Raw genomic sequence first — 15,099 nt, 5'->3', positions numbered from 1 at the left:
AGCTTGCCAGGTGCAGCAATCTTCTCTGTTGGTCGGTCAGTCCTCTGTCTCTTTCTTTCAACTGAATTGGAAAGGGGTGCACCGATCCTGGAAGTAATGCAATACCAGGTCAATGCGTGGAGTGGACAGAGCAAGCTCCGATTCCAGCTCCCTGTTCTAAAAATCCATTTAATATATGGTCCCCAGATAGGGGACGTATCAGATATTAAACTGATAAGAACAGATACTACACTTGATCTTAGCCATAAGGCCGAGAAGCGATGGCAAGCGCTCGGCACCTGTTCTGGCGCCCTTCCGTGTTCACTGTGCACCGCTCAAGGTGTGCACCATGCTGCTGCAGCCCTATTTTGGTTTTTTTTTTGTTTTTTTTTCCTTTCCCTTAATGAAGTAGAAATCAATTAGCTTGTGCAGGTTTTCCCTACCTGCCACCAAAAGTGAAAAAAAAGAAAAGAAAAACTTTTGTGCAAGGCAAAGTGACATGTGCAAATGTTATCTTGTGACGCCAGCGGATTTTGCCGAATTTTGCGAATCTGCATAAACCACTCCCACCGTTTGACCACACCCATTCAAGTGTCCGGTCAAGTGCAAGTTCAGAAATAAATTTATGCCCAAAAATTTTAAAAGAATTCAATGCATTTAAAATTGAATAAAATGGCAGCAAATCAGACACTTTGCAGCAGTAATGTCATTTGCAATCAATCAATCAATCAATCAATCAAAGAAAATAATTAATGAAGTACCTTTCAGGTAGAGTCAGTCACAGCATCAGGCCACGTCCAACTGTCAATTTTCTCTTTGCTAGCTTGCCAGGTGCAGCAATCTTCTCTGTTGGTCGGTCAGTCCTCTGTCTCTTTCTTTCAACTGAATTGGAAAGGGGTGCACCGATCCTGGAAGTAATGCAATACCAGGTCAATGCGTGGAGTGGACAGAGCAAGCTCCGATTCCAGCTCCCTGTTCTAAAAATCCATTTAATATATGGTCCCCAGATAGGGGACGTATCAGATATTAAACTGATAAGAACAGATACTACACTTGATCTTAGCCATAAGGCCGAGAAGCGATGGCAAGCGCTCGGCACCTGTTCTGGCGCCCTTCCGTGTTCACTGTGCACCGCTCAAGGTGTGCACCATGCTGCTGCAGCCCTATTTTGGTTTTTTTTTTGTTTTTTTTTCCTTTCCCTTAATGAAGTAGAAATCAATTAGCTTGTGCAGGTTTTCCCTACCTGCCACCAAAAGTGAAAAAAAAGAAAAGAAAAACTTTTGTGCAAGGCAAAGTGACATGTGCAAATGTTATCTTGTGACGCCAGCGGATTTTGCCGAATTTTGCGAATCTGCATAAACCACTCCCACCGTTTGACCACACCCATTCAAGTGTCCGGTCAAGTGCAAGTTCAGAAATAAATTTATGCCCAAAAATTTTAAAAGAATTCAATGCATTTAAAATTGAATAAAATGGCAGCAAATCAGACACTTTGCAGCAGTAATGTCATTTGCAATCAATCAATCAATCAATCAATCAAAGAAAATAATTAATGAAGTACCTTTCAGGTAGAGTCAGTCACAGCATCAGGCCACGTCCAACTGTCAATTTTCTCTTTGCTAGCTTGCCAGGTGCAGCAATCTTCTCTGTTGGTCGGTCAGTCCTCTGTCTCTTTCTTTCAACTGAATTGGAAAGGGGTGCACCGATCCTGGAAGTAATGCAATACCAGGTCAATGCGTGGAGTGGACAGAGCAAGCTCCGATTCCAGCTCCCTGTTCTAAAAATCCATTTAATATATGGTCCCCAGATAGGGGACGTATCAGATATTAAACTGATAAGAACAGATACTACACTTGATCTTAGCCATAAGGCCGAGAAGCGATGGCAAGCGCTCGGCACCTGTTCTGGCGCCCTTCCGTGTTCACTGTGCACCGCTCAAGGTGTGCACCATGCTGCTGCAGCCCTATTTTGGTTTTTTTTTTGTTTTTTTTTCCTTTCCCTTAATGAAGTAGAAATCAATTAGCTTGTGCAGGTTTTCCCTACCTGCCACCAAAAGTGAAAAAAAAGAAAAGAAAAACTTTTGTGCAAGGCAAAGTGACATGTGCAAATGTTATCTTGTGACGCCAGCGGATTTTGCCGAATTTTGCGAATCTGCATAAACCACTCCCACCGTTTGACCACACCCATTCAAGTGTCCGGTCAAGTGCAAGTTCAGAAATAAATTTATGCCCAAAAATTTTAAAAGAATTCAATGCATTTAAAATTGAATAAAATGGCAGCAAATCAGACACTTTGCAGCAGTAATGTCATTTGCAATCAATCAATCAATCAATCAATCAAAGAAAATAATTAATGAAGTACCTTTCAGGTAGAGTCAGTCACAGCATCAGGCCACGTCCAACTGTCAATTTTCTCTTTGCTAGCTTGCCAGGTGCAGCAATCTTCTCTGTTGGTCGGTCAGTCCTCTGTCTCTTTCTTTCAACTGAATTGGAAAGGGGTGCACCGATCCTGGAAGTAATGCAATACCAGGTCAATGCGTGGAGTGGACAGAGCAAGCTCCGATTCCAGCTCCCTGTTCTAAAAATCCATTTAATATATGGTCCCCAGATAGGGGACGTATCAGATATTAAACTGATAAGAACAGATACTACACTTGATCTTAGCCATAAGGCCGAGAAGCGATGGCAAGCGCTCGGCACCTGTTCTGGCGCCCTTCCGTGTTCACTGTGCACCGCTCAAGGTGTGCACCATGCTGCTGCAGCCCTATTTTGGTTTTTTTTTTGTTTTTTTTTCCTTTCCCTTAATGAAGTAGAAATCAATTAGCTTGTGCAGGTTTTCCCTACCTGCCACCAAAAGTGAAAAAAAAGAAAAGAAAAACTTTTGTGCAAGGCAAAGTGACATGTGCAAATGTTATCTTGTGACGCCAGCGGATTTTGCCGAATTTTGCGAATCTGCATAAACCACTCCCACCGTTTGACCACACCCATTCAAGTGTCCGGTCAAGTGCAAGTTCAGAAATAAATTTATGCCCAAAAATTTTAAAAGAATTCAATGCATTTAAAATTGAATAAAATGGCAGCAAATCAGACACTTTGCAGCAGTAATGTCATTTGCAATCAATCAATCAATCAATCAATCAAAGAAAATAATTAATGAAGTACCTTTCAGGTAGAGTCAGTCACAGCATCAGGCCACGTCCAACTGTCAATTTTCTCTTTGCTAGCTTGCCAGGTGCAGCAATCTTCTCTGTTGGTCGGTCAGTCCTCTGTCTCTTTCTTTCAACTGAATTGGAAAGGGGTGCACCGATCCTGGAAGTAATGCAATACCAGGTCAATGCGTGGAGTGGACAGAGCAAGCTCCGATTCCAGCTCCCTGTTCTAAAAATCCATTTAATATATGGTCCCCAGATAGGGGACGTATCAGATATTAAACTGATAAGAACAGATACTACACTTGATCTTAGCCATAAGGCCGAGAAGCGATGGCAAGCGCTCGGCACCTGTTCTGGCGCCCTTCCGTGTTCACTGTGCACCGCTCAAGGTGTGCACCATGCTGCTGCAGCCCTATTTTGGTTTTTTTTTTGTTTTTTTTTCCTTTCCCTTAATGAAGTAGAAATCAATTAGCTTGTGCAGGTTTTCCCTACCTGCCACCAAAAGTGAAAAAAAAGAAAAGAAAAACTTTTGTGCAAGGCAAAGTGACATGTGCAAATGTTATCTTGTGACGCCAGCGGATTTTGCCGAATTTTGCGAATCTGCATAAACCACTCCCACCGTTTGACCACACCCATTCAAGTGTCCGGTCAAGTGCAAGTTCAGAAATAAATTTATGCCCAAAAATTTTAAAAGAATTCAATGCATTTAAAATTGAATAAAATGGCAGCAAATCAGACACTTTGCAGCAGTAATGTCATTTGCAATCAATCAATCAATCAATCAATCAAAGAAAATAATTAATGAAGTACCTTTCAGGTAGAGTCAGTCACAGCATCAGGCCACGTCCAACTGTCAATTTTCTCTTTGCTAGCTTGCCAGGTGCAGCAATCTTCTCTGTTGGTCGGTCAGTCCTCTGTCTCTTTCTTTCAACTGAATTGGAAAGGGGTGCACCGATCCTGGAAGTAATGCAATACCAGGTCAATGCGTGGAGTGGACAGAGCAAGCTCCGATTCCAGCTCCCTGTTCTAAAAATCCATTTAATATATGGTCCCCAGATAGGGGACGTATCAGATATTAAACTGATAAGAACAGATACTACACTTGATCTTAGCCATAAGGCCGAGAAGCGATGGCAAGCGCTCGGCACCTGTTCTGGCGCCCTTCCGTGTTCACTGTGCACCGCTCAAGGTGTGCACCATGCTGCTGCAGCCCTATTTTGGTTTTTTTTTTGTTTTTTTTTCCTTTCCCTTAATGAAGTAGAAATCAATTAGCTTGTGCAGGTTTTCCCTACCTGCCACCAAAAGTGAAAAAAAAGAAAAGAAAAACTTTTGTGCAAGGCAAAGTGACATGTGCAAATGTTATCTTGTGACGCCAGCGGATTTTGCCGAATTTTGCGAATCTGCATAAACCACTCCCACCGTTTGACCACACCCATTCAAGTGTCCGGTCAAGTGCAAGTTCAGAAATAAATTTATGCCCAAAAATTTTAAAAGAATTCAATGCATTTAAAATTGAATAAAATGGCAGCAAATCAGACACTTTGCAGCAGTAATGTCATTTGCAATCAATCAATCAATCAATCAATCAAAGAAAATAATTAATGAAGTACCTTTCAGGTAGAGTCAGTCACAGCATCAGGCCACGTCCAACTGTCAATTTTCTCTTTGCTAGCTTGCCAGGTGCAGCAATCTTCTCTGTTGGTCGGTCAGTCCTCTGTCTCTTTCTTTCAACTGAATTGGAAAGGGGTGCACCGATCCTGGAAGTAATGCAATACCAGGTCAATGCGTGGAGTGGACAGAGCAAGCTCCGATTCCAGCTCCCTGTTCTAAAAATCCATTTAATATATGGTCCCCAGATAGGGGACGTATCAGATATTAAACTGATAAGAACAGATTTTTTTTTTTTTTTTTTTTTTTTTTTTTTTTTTTTTTTTTTTTTTTTTTTTTTTTTTTTTTTTTTTTTTTTTTTCTCCATATCTCTCAGATATGGATTGGTACTGGGCAAATACTTTATCAGTCCAATCCATTCATCATTCAGATTTGGGTTATTTCCGCAATTTTAATTTTAACAGAGTTTACAGAAAGGAAAACACAAACAAATCAAGTTAACAGACTTCTCCATTTGGAGAACTTCCAGAACCCTTCCGCATCCAGGTTTTTACTTGCGTCCACCTGATAGTGAAAATAAAGCTTTTCCAAGACCATATTACGACAATCAGTTATGCTCAATTCCTCTTTTTTAAACACGTAAATATTTCTGCTATTCCACAGAACCTCTTTTACACAGGACAAAAAGATCCATAGAACCCGTGCTTTGACGCTTCTTAGTTTCACCAACCCATACATCACAAACTCTCCCGACAAACATTCCAACCCAGTCATTTCCTTACATACACCGTTCACACTCTTCCATACTTGCCTCGCATACTGACATCCCCAAAAGAGATGGTGGACGTCCTCCTCACCAGCACATCCGGTTCTGGGACAGTTTGCGGAAGTCGCCAGGCCCCTCCTATGTTGAGAGCACCTGACCGGCAAAACATTTTGAGCCGATAACCACATTACGTCTTTCTGCGCATTTGATATGTCATATTTATATATTTTATCCCACACTTCCTTTGCTTTTGCGGAAGTTAGGCCAAGTATGGGACACTGTACCTGGTTGGTACACAATTTTGAAAGACTTTTTTTGTCAGACACAAATCTAACCATAGGGATATGTTCCAACTGGTGTTTTTTAAGGAAGTCTGCAGCATATGTGTACTGCTTAGGGCAGTGAAAGGCATATGGGCAATTTTTATAATCAATAGGCCAGTTTAAGTGCCTTACTACTGTACCGGCCAAGTACCTTACCATGCATGCAGCTTTGGTCTTTTTCTGCAATGAAAGTACAAAAAATTTTACATAGTTTAAACCAATAAACACAGAGAGGTCTGGGAAGTTTTGTCCCCCCAGCCTCCTAGATTTGCATAGAACCTCCCGTCTAGCTTTCTCCACCGTACTGCCCCAGAAAAAAATAAACAACAATCTGCATGTCTTTTTGAGAAACATATCATTCGGTGGGAAGACAGTAGCCACGAACAGGATCATAGGGAGAATTATACTTTTAATTACAAGCAACTTGCCTGTGAATGTGAGCTCCCGTAGCCTCCAGAAGCTGAATTTGCTTTGAATTTTTGACTGGAGTTCCTCCCAATTCTTTAACCCCTTAAGGTCCTCACTGTATTTAATACCAAGGATTTTGATATCCCCGGACACCTTTTGCATGTCAGGGTCAGTGATGTTTGTATTGAAGAAAAAAGGCTTGAATTCACTTTTTTGCCAGTTAATTTTGAAACCAGTACCCACACAAAATAAACTTACACACAACTTCGCTCTCTGCACATCACACATATTCTCACACAACACACACACATCATCCATGTACGCTAGAACCTTTATTGCACACCCCTTGGAGCCTGGAATAAATACGCCTTTGATTACTTTGTCAGCGCGTATCATGGACAGTAGCGGTTCTATGGCGCAGACAAATAACATGGGGGACAGGGGACAACCCTGCCGCACCCCAGACGCCACCACAAACTCACCACTCACCATCCCATTCACAAACACGCAACTCCTTGCACCTTCATACAACCCATACAATAAACGCACAAATTTCTCAGGCAAACCCATCCTCTCTAACAATTTAAACAAGTACTCGTGACCCACTCTGTCAAACGCCTTTTCGAAATCAAGCGCGCACACTATCATACCTTTCCCTCGCTCCTTACAGTCCACCAACACATCTCTCATACATACCGTATTCTCATGCATACTTCTCCCCGGTATAGCACAGGTTTGCTCCTCCTGGATGACGTGATGGATTACTTGCCGCAGCCTGTTGCCCAATATTTTGGCGAAGATTTTAAAATCTGCGTTAAGCAGCGAGATAGGACGCCAATTCGCTACATTTTTCTTGTCCCCCTTTTTAAAGAGGAGCTTCACCGTGCCTTTTTTCATTGCCGCAGGCATACTCTGTCCCTCAAACAAGCTTACCATCACTCGCACTACTTCCGCACCAATCATATCCCAGTACCATACGTAAAATTCATTTATCAACCCATCACACCCAGGCGCCTTATTCTTACTCAACTTTCTCACCACATCCCCAATCTCACTTACTGTCACATCATCCAACAAAACACCACTCTCACTCTCAGGCACCTTATTCACAACCACATCCAAAAAGTCATCATCCACCCCCAGATCACACACCTTCCTTTCAAACAACCTAGCATAAAAATCACGCACCACACCCAACATCCCTTCACCATTCACTTCAGCCCCATTCACACCATACACACCTTCCATAACATCCTTGCCACTGCACATTTTTTTGAAAAAGTAGGTTGTACACTTTTCATTAAACTCTTTATGCTTTACCCGGGACCTAAATTGAATTTCCTTTCCTTTGTTAATAAACCAGTTGTTTACCAGTTGCTTTTCTCTATTTAAGGCAGCCTGGACATTGTAGCCCAGCTCCTTTATTTTTTGAAGATAAAGCAGTCTCTTGCACTGCCAGTAATACCTGAGACGCCGTTCTTTGGCGTTTTTACGTCCTTCCCTCTTAAAGAAGGAGGAAATTTTAAACTTTACCCACAACCACCATTCAATAATGTTGGGGAATGAGCTGATTTTTTGTTTCCAGCCGTTGTAGCTGGCTGCGAACCTTTTTTTAACAGCGGGGTTGCGCAATAATCTGGCGTTTAACCGCCACAACCCACGTCCATACTGGACTTGGCCCACCTGAAAGGTGGCGACCATGCAGACATGGTCCGAAAAGCATACACGATCCTGTGTAAGGTTTGTACACTCTACAGTTTTACCAGATGTCAAGAAATAATCAATTCGGGACGCGGTTTTCCCGCTATCCGAGAAATATGTATCACCCGCGTCTTTTACACCACCAACATCTACCAGGTTAAATTCACTCAGTAGAGATTTGAGTTTGTTACCAGTTATATCCGTACCTGATTGCTTGGCACAGCCTCTACTCACTTTGTCATACGTGCAGTTATAGTCACCACACATGATAACTGGAGTCGTACCCTGTAAATAAAAACGTAATTTCTCAAACAATGCTAACCTGTTGTTTTTACAAGTGTGAGCATATGTATTGATGAGGCGGAAATCCCAACCTAGGTATGAAAGCCCCAGCATGATACACCTGCCAGGTTCAATAACAGAAAAATTTTTAACACAAATATCAGGGTTTTGCAATAATACCCCCACCCCGTCATTTTTGTTGCTGCTTGTGTAAGACCACTTAGCGATACCGTTCCATTCGTTCCGTCGCGGCATGCGGTTTAGGCCGCACTCTTGAACGCAAACTATGTCGCACTTTTTAGTGGCCAGGAAGTCCAAGATGGCAGATCTTCTCCCTGCAGCAGAAAAAACCCTCACGTTCTGAGAGCAAATCTTGAGTGAGGCTGGCATTGAAAGAAAATGTTAGTGGGTAACACGGAATTCACACTTGTCAGGTACCTGACCGAAACTGCGTGATGCGTTTTAACTCATCAATTCCTCCCTCCTCCAGGTAACTCGTCCCCACAGATGATGCCGGGGACAGCGGAGACACCGGAGCGGCAGGAGAAGCAGGAGAAGCAGGAGAAGCAGGTAATATGGGCAAAAATACAGGCTTTGCTAATTTGGGTATTGCAGAAGCAGAGCTCCCAGCATGCTCTGGGTCGACTTTCTGCTTCTTAGCAGAGGAAACTTCTGGCAGTTTGGACTTTAACCCCCTCACTGCTGCAGCTGGTTTGGCAGCCTGGGTTGGCGGAATGACATCAGATAGTTCCATGGATTCAATAACTTCAGAGGGGCGCACCCCGCTTACACTGGGGGACACCACCTCCTCCACCATCTCCTCCAAGGCAGAGTCCAGAACATCCATTGCGTCCCGTACAGAGGTTAATACAGGGGTCTCGGGTATTACAGTTGGCCCGGGCGGGGTCACAAGCACAGCCTCTGCTACAGCCACGGCCGTAGCCGAGCTGCACGCTTCAGCTGCGCCCATTAACCCCTCCAATGCCGCCGCTTGTACCTCACCCAGTATGTCTGACTCGGCGTAGTCCGGCGGGTCAGTCACAGCCGCAGCGGCGCCCCCAACAGCAGGGGCGCTCACCACACTGGCGTAACTTCGCCGCTCCAGACTCCTGCCCATCCGCCCCTCCATCTCAAGCCGGAATAAGACTTCCTCAGAGGCCTCTGGACACCTCCTGCAGGTATGTCCCGTATCTCCACATATGTCGCATTTACGCACCTCAGTGCACTTGTCAGCTCTGTGACCTGTCGCCCCACAGTTCCTACATGCCTCACCCACATCGCAGGATTCCTTTGTGTGGCCAAAACGATGACAAATACGGCAATACTGTGGTTGGCCGGGATAACTCAAAAACCCCCTCTCTCCAGCTAATGTAAAGTTTGCTGGAGGGTGCATAACTCCACCAATTCCGCTTGGGTCCGGTTTGAATTTAACCCAATACTTGGAAAATCCAGTGTAAACCCCTCTATAGTTTTTCTGGTCCACTGCCCCCCTTACAGAGGAGCAGTAGTGCCCCAGAAATGCTTTAACCAACTTTCTCTCCAAATATGGGTTATACATATGTACAGTCACAACCTTTTCAAATTGAGAGAACAGAGGGATCACAGTAAAGTCTTGCAAATAAGCATGGTTGGCAAACTTTTTGGTGTTCTCAAAGGTATTAAGGCAGAGTCCACCTTCATAAAATGACACGTCAAAAGTCTTTATGTGGTTAAATTGCTGGATGCAATAAACTTGCTTAACATCAACCTGCAACAATTCCTCCAGTACCTTTTCAATGAAGTGTTTCAAACCTGCTTCTCCAGTGATGCTTTTTTGACAGACGAACCTGATGGTATGGCGTTCCGATGTCATGGTTTCCTATGGAAAAAATGCCCTTGGCACGAAAATGGCTCCGGTCCTTTCCAGAAGGCTAGGGCGGACCCCCGATCACACCGGCTCTCCCACCCAGACCAAGCTATGACACTTGGTCTTAGGCATAAGGCCGAGAAGCGATGGCAAGCGCTCGGCACCTGTTCTGGCGCCCTTCCGTGTTCACTGTGCACCGCTCAAGGTGTGCACCATGCTGCTGCAGCCCTATTTTGGTTTTTTTTTTGTTTTTTTTTCCTTTCCCTTAATGAAGTAGAAATCAATTAGCTTGTGCAGGTTTTCCCTACCTGCCACCAAAAGTGAAAAAAAAGAAAAGAAAAACTTTTGTGCAAGGCAAAGTGACATGTGCAAATGTTATCTTGTGACGCCAGCGGATTTTGCCGAATTTTGCGAATCTGCATAAACCACTCCCACCGTTTGACCACACCCATTCAAGTGTCCGGTCAAGTGCAAGTTCAGAAATAAATTTATGCCCAAAAATTTTAAAAGAATTCAATGCATTTAAAATTGAATAAAATGGCAGCAAATCAGACACTTTGCAGCAGTAATGTCATTTGCAATCAATCAATCAATCAATCAATCAAAGAAAATAATTAATGAAGTACCTTTCAGGTAGAGTCAGTCACAGCATCAGGCCACGTCCAACTGTCAATTTTCTCTTTGCTAGCTTGCCAGGTGCAGCAATCTTCTCTGTTGGTCGGTCAGTCCTCTGTCTCTTTCTTTCAACTGAATTGGAAAGGGGTGCACCGATCCTGGAAGTAATGCAATACCAGGTCAATGCGTGGAGTGGACAGAGCAAGCTCCGATTCCAGCTCCCTGTTCTAAAAATCCATTTAATATATGGTCCCCAGATAGGGGACGTATCAGATATTAAACTGATAAGAACAGATACTACACTTGATCTTAGCCATAAGGCCGAGAAGCGATGGCAAGCGCTCGGCACCTGTTCTGGCGCCCTTCCGTGTTCACTGTGCACCGCTCAAGGTGTGCACCATGCTGCTGCAGCCCTATTTTGGTTTTTTTTTTGTTTTTTTTTCCTTTCCCTTAATGAAGTAGAAATCAATTAGCTTGTGCAGGTTTTCCCTACCTGCCACCAAAAGTGAAAAAAAAGAAAAGAAAAACTTTTGTGCAAGGCAAAGTGACATGTGCAAATGTTATCTTGTGACGCCAGCGGATTTTGCCGAATTTTGCGAATCTGCATAAACCACTCCCACCGTTTGACCACACCCATTCAAGTGTCCGGTCAAGTGCAAGTTCAGAAATAAATTTATGCCCAAAAATTTTAAAAGAATTCAATGCATTTAAAATTGAATAAAATGGCAGCAAATCAGACACTTTGCAGCAGTAATGTCATTTGCAATCAATCAATCAATCAATCAATCAAAGAAAATAATTAATGAAGTACCTTTCAGGTAGAGTCAGTCACAGCATCAGGCCACGTCCAACTGTCAATTTTCTCTTTGCTAGCTTGCCAGGTGCAGCAATCTTCTCTGTTGGTCGGTCAGTCCTCTGTCTCTTTCTTTCAACTGAATTGGAAAGGGGTGCACCGATCCTGGAAGTAATGCAATACCAGGTCAATGCGTGGAGTGGACAGAGCAAGCTCCGATTCCAGCTCCCTGTTCTAAAAATCCATTTAATATATGGTCCCCAGATAGGGGACGTATCAGATATTAAACTGATAAGAACAGATACTACACTTGATCTTAGCCATAAGGCCGAGAAGCGATGGCAAGCGCTCGGCACCTGTTCTGGCGCCCTTCCGTGTTCACTGTGCACCGCTCAAGGTGTGCACCATGCTGCTGCAGCCCTATTTTGGTTTTTTTTTTGTTTTTTTTTCCTTTCCCTTAATGAAGTAGAAATCAATTAGCTTGTGCAGGTTTTCCCTACCTGCCACCAAAAGTGAAAAAAAAGAAAAGAAAAACTTTTGTGCAAGGCAAAGTGACATGTGCAAATGTTATCTTGTGACGCCAGCGGATTTTGCCGAATTTTGCGAATCTGCATAAACCACTCCCACCGTTTGACCACACCCATTCAAGTGTCCGGTCAAGTGCAAGTTCAGAAATAAATTTATGCCCAAAAATTTTAAAAGAATTCAATGCATTTAAAATTGAATAAAATGGCAGCAAATCAGACACTTTGCAGCAGTAATGTCATTTGCAATCAATCAATCAATCAATCAATCAAAGAAAATAATTAATGAAGTACCTTTCAGGTAGAGTCAGTCACAGCATCAGGCCACGTCCAACTGTCAATTTTCTCTTTGCTAGCTTGCCAGGTGCAGCAATCTTCTCTGTTGGTCGGTCAGTCCTCTGTCTCTTTCTTTCAACTGAATTGGAAAGGGGTGCACCGATCCTGGAAGTAATGCAATACCAGGTCAATGCGTGGAGTGGACAGAGCAAGCTCCGATTCCAGCTCCCTGTTCTAAAAATCCATTTAATATATGGTCCCCAGATAGGGGACGTATCAGATATTAAACTGATAAGAACAGATACTACACTTGATCTTAGCCATAAGGCCGAGAAGCGATGGCAAGCGCTCGGCACCTGTTCTGGCGCCCTTCCGTGTTCACTGTGCACCGCTCAAGGTGTGCACCATGCTGCTGCAGCCCTATTTTGGTTTTTTTTTTGTTTTTTTTTCCTTTCCCTTAATGAAGTAGAAATCAATTAGCTTGTGCAGGTTTTCCCTACCTGCCACCAAAAGTGAAAAAAAAGAAAAGAAAAACTTTTGTGCAAGGCAAAGTGACATGTGCAAATGTTATCTTGTGACGCCAGCGGATTTTGCCGAATTTTGCGAATCTGCATAAACCACTCCCACCGTTTGACCACACCCATTCAAGTGTCCGGTCAAGTGCAAGTTCAGAAATAAATTTATGCCCAAAAATTTTAAAAGAATTCAATGCATTTAAAATTGAATAAAATGGCAGCAAATCAGACACTTTGCAGCAGTAATGTCATTTGCAATCAATCAATCAATCAATCAATCAAAGAAAATAATTAATGAAGTACCTTTCAGGTAGAGTCAGTCACAGCATCAGGCCACGTCCAACTGTCAATTTTCTCTTTGCTAGCTTGCCAGGTGCAGCAATCTTCTCTGTTGGTCGGTCAGTCCTCTGTCTCTTTCTTTCAACTGAATTGGAAAGGGGTGCACCGATCCTGGAAGTAATGCAATACCAGGTCAATGCGTGGAGTGGACAGAGCAAGCTCCGATTCCAGCTCCCTGTTCTAAAAATCCATTTAATATATGGTCCCCAGATAGGGGACGTATCAGATATTAAACTGATAAGAACAGATACTACACTTGATCTTAGCCATAAGGCCGAGAAGCGATGGCAAGCGCTCGGCACCTGTTCTGGCGCCCTTCCGTGTTCACTGTGCACCGCTCAAGGTGTGCACCATGCTGCTGCAGCCCTATTTTGGTTTTTTTTTTGTTTTTTTTTCCTTTCCCTTAATGAAGTAGAAATCAATTAGCTTGTGCAGGTTTTCCCTACCTGCCACCAAAAGTGAAAAAAAAGAAAAGAAAAACTTTTGTGCAAGGCAAAGTGACATGTGCAAATGTTATCTTGTGACGCCAGCGGATTTTGCCGAATTTTGCGAATCTGCATAAACCACTCCCACCGTTTGACCACACCCATTCAAGTGTCCGGTCAAGTGCAAGTTCAGAAATAAATTTATGCCCAAAAATTTTAAAAGAATTCAATGCATTTAAAATTGAATAAAATGGCAGCAAATCAGACACTTTGCAGCAGTAATGTCATTTGCAATCAATCAATCAATCAATCAATCAAAGAAAATAATTAATGAAGTACCTTTCAGGTAGAGTCAGTCACAGCATCAGGCCACGTCCAACTGTCAATTTTCTCTTTGCTAGCTTGCCAGGTGCAGCAATCTTCTCTGTTGGTCGGTCAGTCCTCTGTCTCTTTCTTTCAACTGAATTGGAAAGGGGTGCACCGATCCTGGAAGTAATGCAATACCAGGTCAATGCGTGGAGTGGACAGAGCAAGCTCCGATTCCAGCTCCCTGTTCTAAAAATCCATTTAATATATGGTCCCCAGATAGGGGACGTATCAGATATTAAACTGATAAGAACAGATACTACACTTGATCTTAGCCATAAGGCCGAGAAGCGATGGCAAGCGCTCGGCACCTGTTCTGGCGCCCTTCCGTGTTCACTGTGCACCGCTCAAGGTGTGCACCATGCTGCTGCAGCCCTATTTTGGTTTTTTTTTTGTTTTTTTTTCCTTTCCCTTAATGAAGTAGAAATCAATTAGCTTGTGCAGGTTTTCCCTACCTGCCACCAAAAGTGAAAAAAAAGAAAAGAAAAACTTTTGTGCAAGGCAAAGTGACATGTGCAAATGTTATCTTGTGACGCCAGCGGATTTTGCCGAATTTTGCGAATCTGCATAAACCACTCCCACCGTTTGACCACACCCATTCAAGTGTCCGGTCAAGTGCAAGTTCAGAAATAAATTTATGCCCAAAAATTTTAAAAGAATTCAATGCATTTAAAATTGAATAAAATGGCAGCAAATCAGACACTTTGCAGCAGTAATGTCATTTGCAATCAATCAATCAATCAATCAATCAAAGAAAATAATTAATGAAGTACCTTTCAGGTAGAGTCAGTCACAGCATCAGGCCACGTCCAACTGTCAATTTTCTCTTTGCTAGCTTGCCAGGTGCAGCAATCTTCTCTGTTGGTCGGTCAGTCCTCTGTCTCTTTCTTTCAACTGAATTGGAAAGGGGTGCACCGATCCTGGAAGTAATGCAATACCAGGTCAATGCGTGGAGTGGACAGAGCAAGCTCCGATTCCAGCTCCCTGTTCTAAAAATCCATTTAATATATGGTCCCCAGATAGGGGACGTATCAGATATTAAACTGATAAGAACAGATACTACACTTGATCTTAGCCATAAGGCCGAGAAGCGATGGCAAGCGCTCGGCACCTGTTCTGGCGCCCTTCCGTGTTCACTGTGCACCGCTCAAGGTGTGCACCATGCTGCTGCAGCCCTATTTT

The 15,099-nt window shown here is 43.2% G+C and overlaps 12 non-coding genes and 1 pseudogene across 12 annotated transcripts; all 13 read right to left on the bottom strand.

Annotated features, from left to right (window-relative positions):
* Positions 1 to 71: 71 nt before the first annotated feature.
* LOC142186675 (U2 spliceosomal RNA) lies at positions 72 to 262 on the bottom strand. The gene has a single exon (XR_012712237.1). It is a non-coding gene; the product is annotated as a U2 spliceosomal RNA (small nuclear RNA).
* A 609-nt stretch (positions 263 to 871) lies between these two features.
* Positions 872 to 1,062, bottom strand: LOC142186674 (U2 spliceosomal RNA). The gene has a single exon (XR_012712236.1). It is a non-coding gene; the product is annotated as a U2 spliceosomal RNA (small nuclear RNA).
* A 609-nt stretch (positions 1,063 to 1,671) lies between these two features.
* LOC142186673 (U2 spliceosomal RNA) lies at positions 1,672 to 1,862 on the bottom strand. Its single transcript, XR_012712235.1, has one exon. It is a non-coding gene; the product is annotated as a U2 spliceosomal RNA (small nuclear RNA).
* A 609-nt stretch (positions 1,863 to 2,471) lies between these two features.
* LOC142186672 (U2 spliceosomal RNA) lies at positions 2,472 to 2,662 on the bottom strand. The gene has a single exon (XR_012712234.1). It is a non-coding gene; the product is annotated as a U2 spliceosomal RNA (small nuclear RNA).
* Positions 2,663 to 3,271: 609 nt separating this feature from the next.
* LOC142186671 (U2 spliceosomal RNA) lies at positions 3,272 to 3,462 on the bottom strand. Its single transcript, XR_012712233.1, has one exon. It is a non-coding gene; the product is annotated as a U2 spliceosomal RNA (small nuclear RNA).
* Positions 3,463 to 4,071: 609 nt separating this feature from the next.
* Positions 4,072 to 4,262, bottom strand: LOC142186670 (U2 spliceosomal RNA). Its single transcript, XR_012712232.1, has one exon. It is a non-coding gene; the product is annotated as a U2 spliceosomal RNA (small nuclear RNA).
* A 609-nt stretch (positions 4,263 to 4,871) lies between these two features.
* On the bottom strand, positions 4,872 to 5,042 carry LOC142186706 (U2 spliceosomal RNA; annotated as a pseudogene).
* Positions 5,043 to 10,821: 5,779 nt separating this feature from the next.
* Positions 10,822 to 11,012, bottom strand: LOC142186669 (U2 spliceosomal RNA). Its single transcript, XR_012712231.1, has one exon. It is a non-coding gene; the product is annotated as a U2 spliceosomal RNA (small nuclear RNA).
* A 609-nt stretch (positions 11,013 to 11,621) lies between these two features.
* Positions 11,622 to 11,812, bottom strand: LOC142186707 (U2 spliceosomal RNA). The gene has a single exon (XR_012712267.1). It is a non-coding gene; the product is annotated as a U2 spliceosomal RNA (small nuclear RNA).
* A 609-nt stretch (positions 11,813 to 12,421) lies between these two features.
* LOC142186701 (U2 spliceosomal RNA) lies at positions 12,422 to 12,612 on the bottom strand. The gene has a single exon (XR_012712263.1). It is a non-coding gene; the product is annotated as a U2 spliceosomal RNA (small nuclear RNA).
* Positions 12,613 to 13,221: 609 nt separating this feature from the next.
* On the bottom strand, positions 13,222 to 13,412 carry LOC142186690 (U2 spliceosomal RNA). The gene has a single exon (XR_012712252.1). It is a non-coding gene; the product is annotated as a U2 spliceosomal RNA (small nuclear RNA).
* A 609-nt stretch (positions 13,413 to 14,021) lies between these two features.
* Positions 14,022 to 14,212, bottom strand: LOC142186679 (U2 spliceosomal RNA). Its single transcript, XR_012712241.1, has one exon. It is a non-coding gene; the product is annotated as a U2 spliceosomal RNA (small nuclear RNA).
* Positions 14,213 to 14,821: 609 nt separating this feature from the next.
* LOC142186668 (U2 spliceosomal RNA) lies at positions 14,822 to 15,012 on the bottom strand. The gene has a single exon (XR_012712230.1). It is a non-coding gene; the product is annotated as a U2 spliceosomal RNA (small nuclear RNA).
* Positions 15,013 to 15,099: the final 87 nt, after the last annotated feature.

This window comes from Leptodactylus fuscus, unplaced genomic scaffold, assembly GCF_031893055.1.
Source record: "Leptodactylus fuscus isolate aLepFus1 unplaced genomic scaffold, aLepFus1.hap2 HAP2_SCAFFOLD_1129, whole genome shotgun sequence".
Lineage (NCBI taxonomy): Eukaryota > Metazoa > Chordata > Amphibia > Anura > Leptodactylidae > Leptodactylus > Leptodactylus fuscus.
The sequence above is the reverse complement of the archived record's forward strand: the minus strand, read 5'-3'. Positions and strand labels throughout refer to the sequence as shown.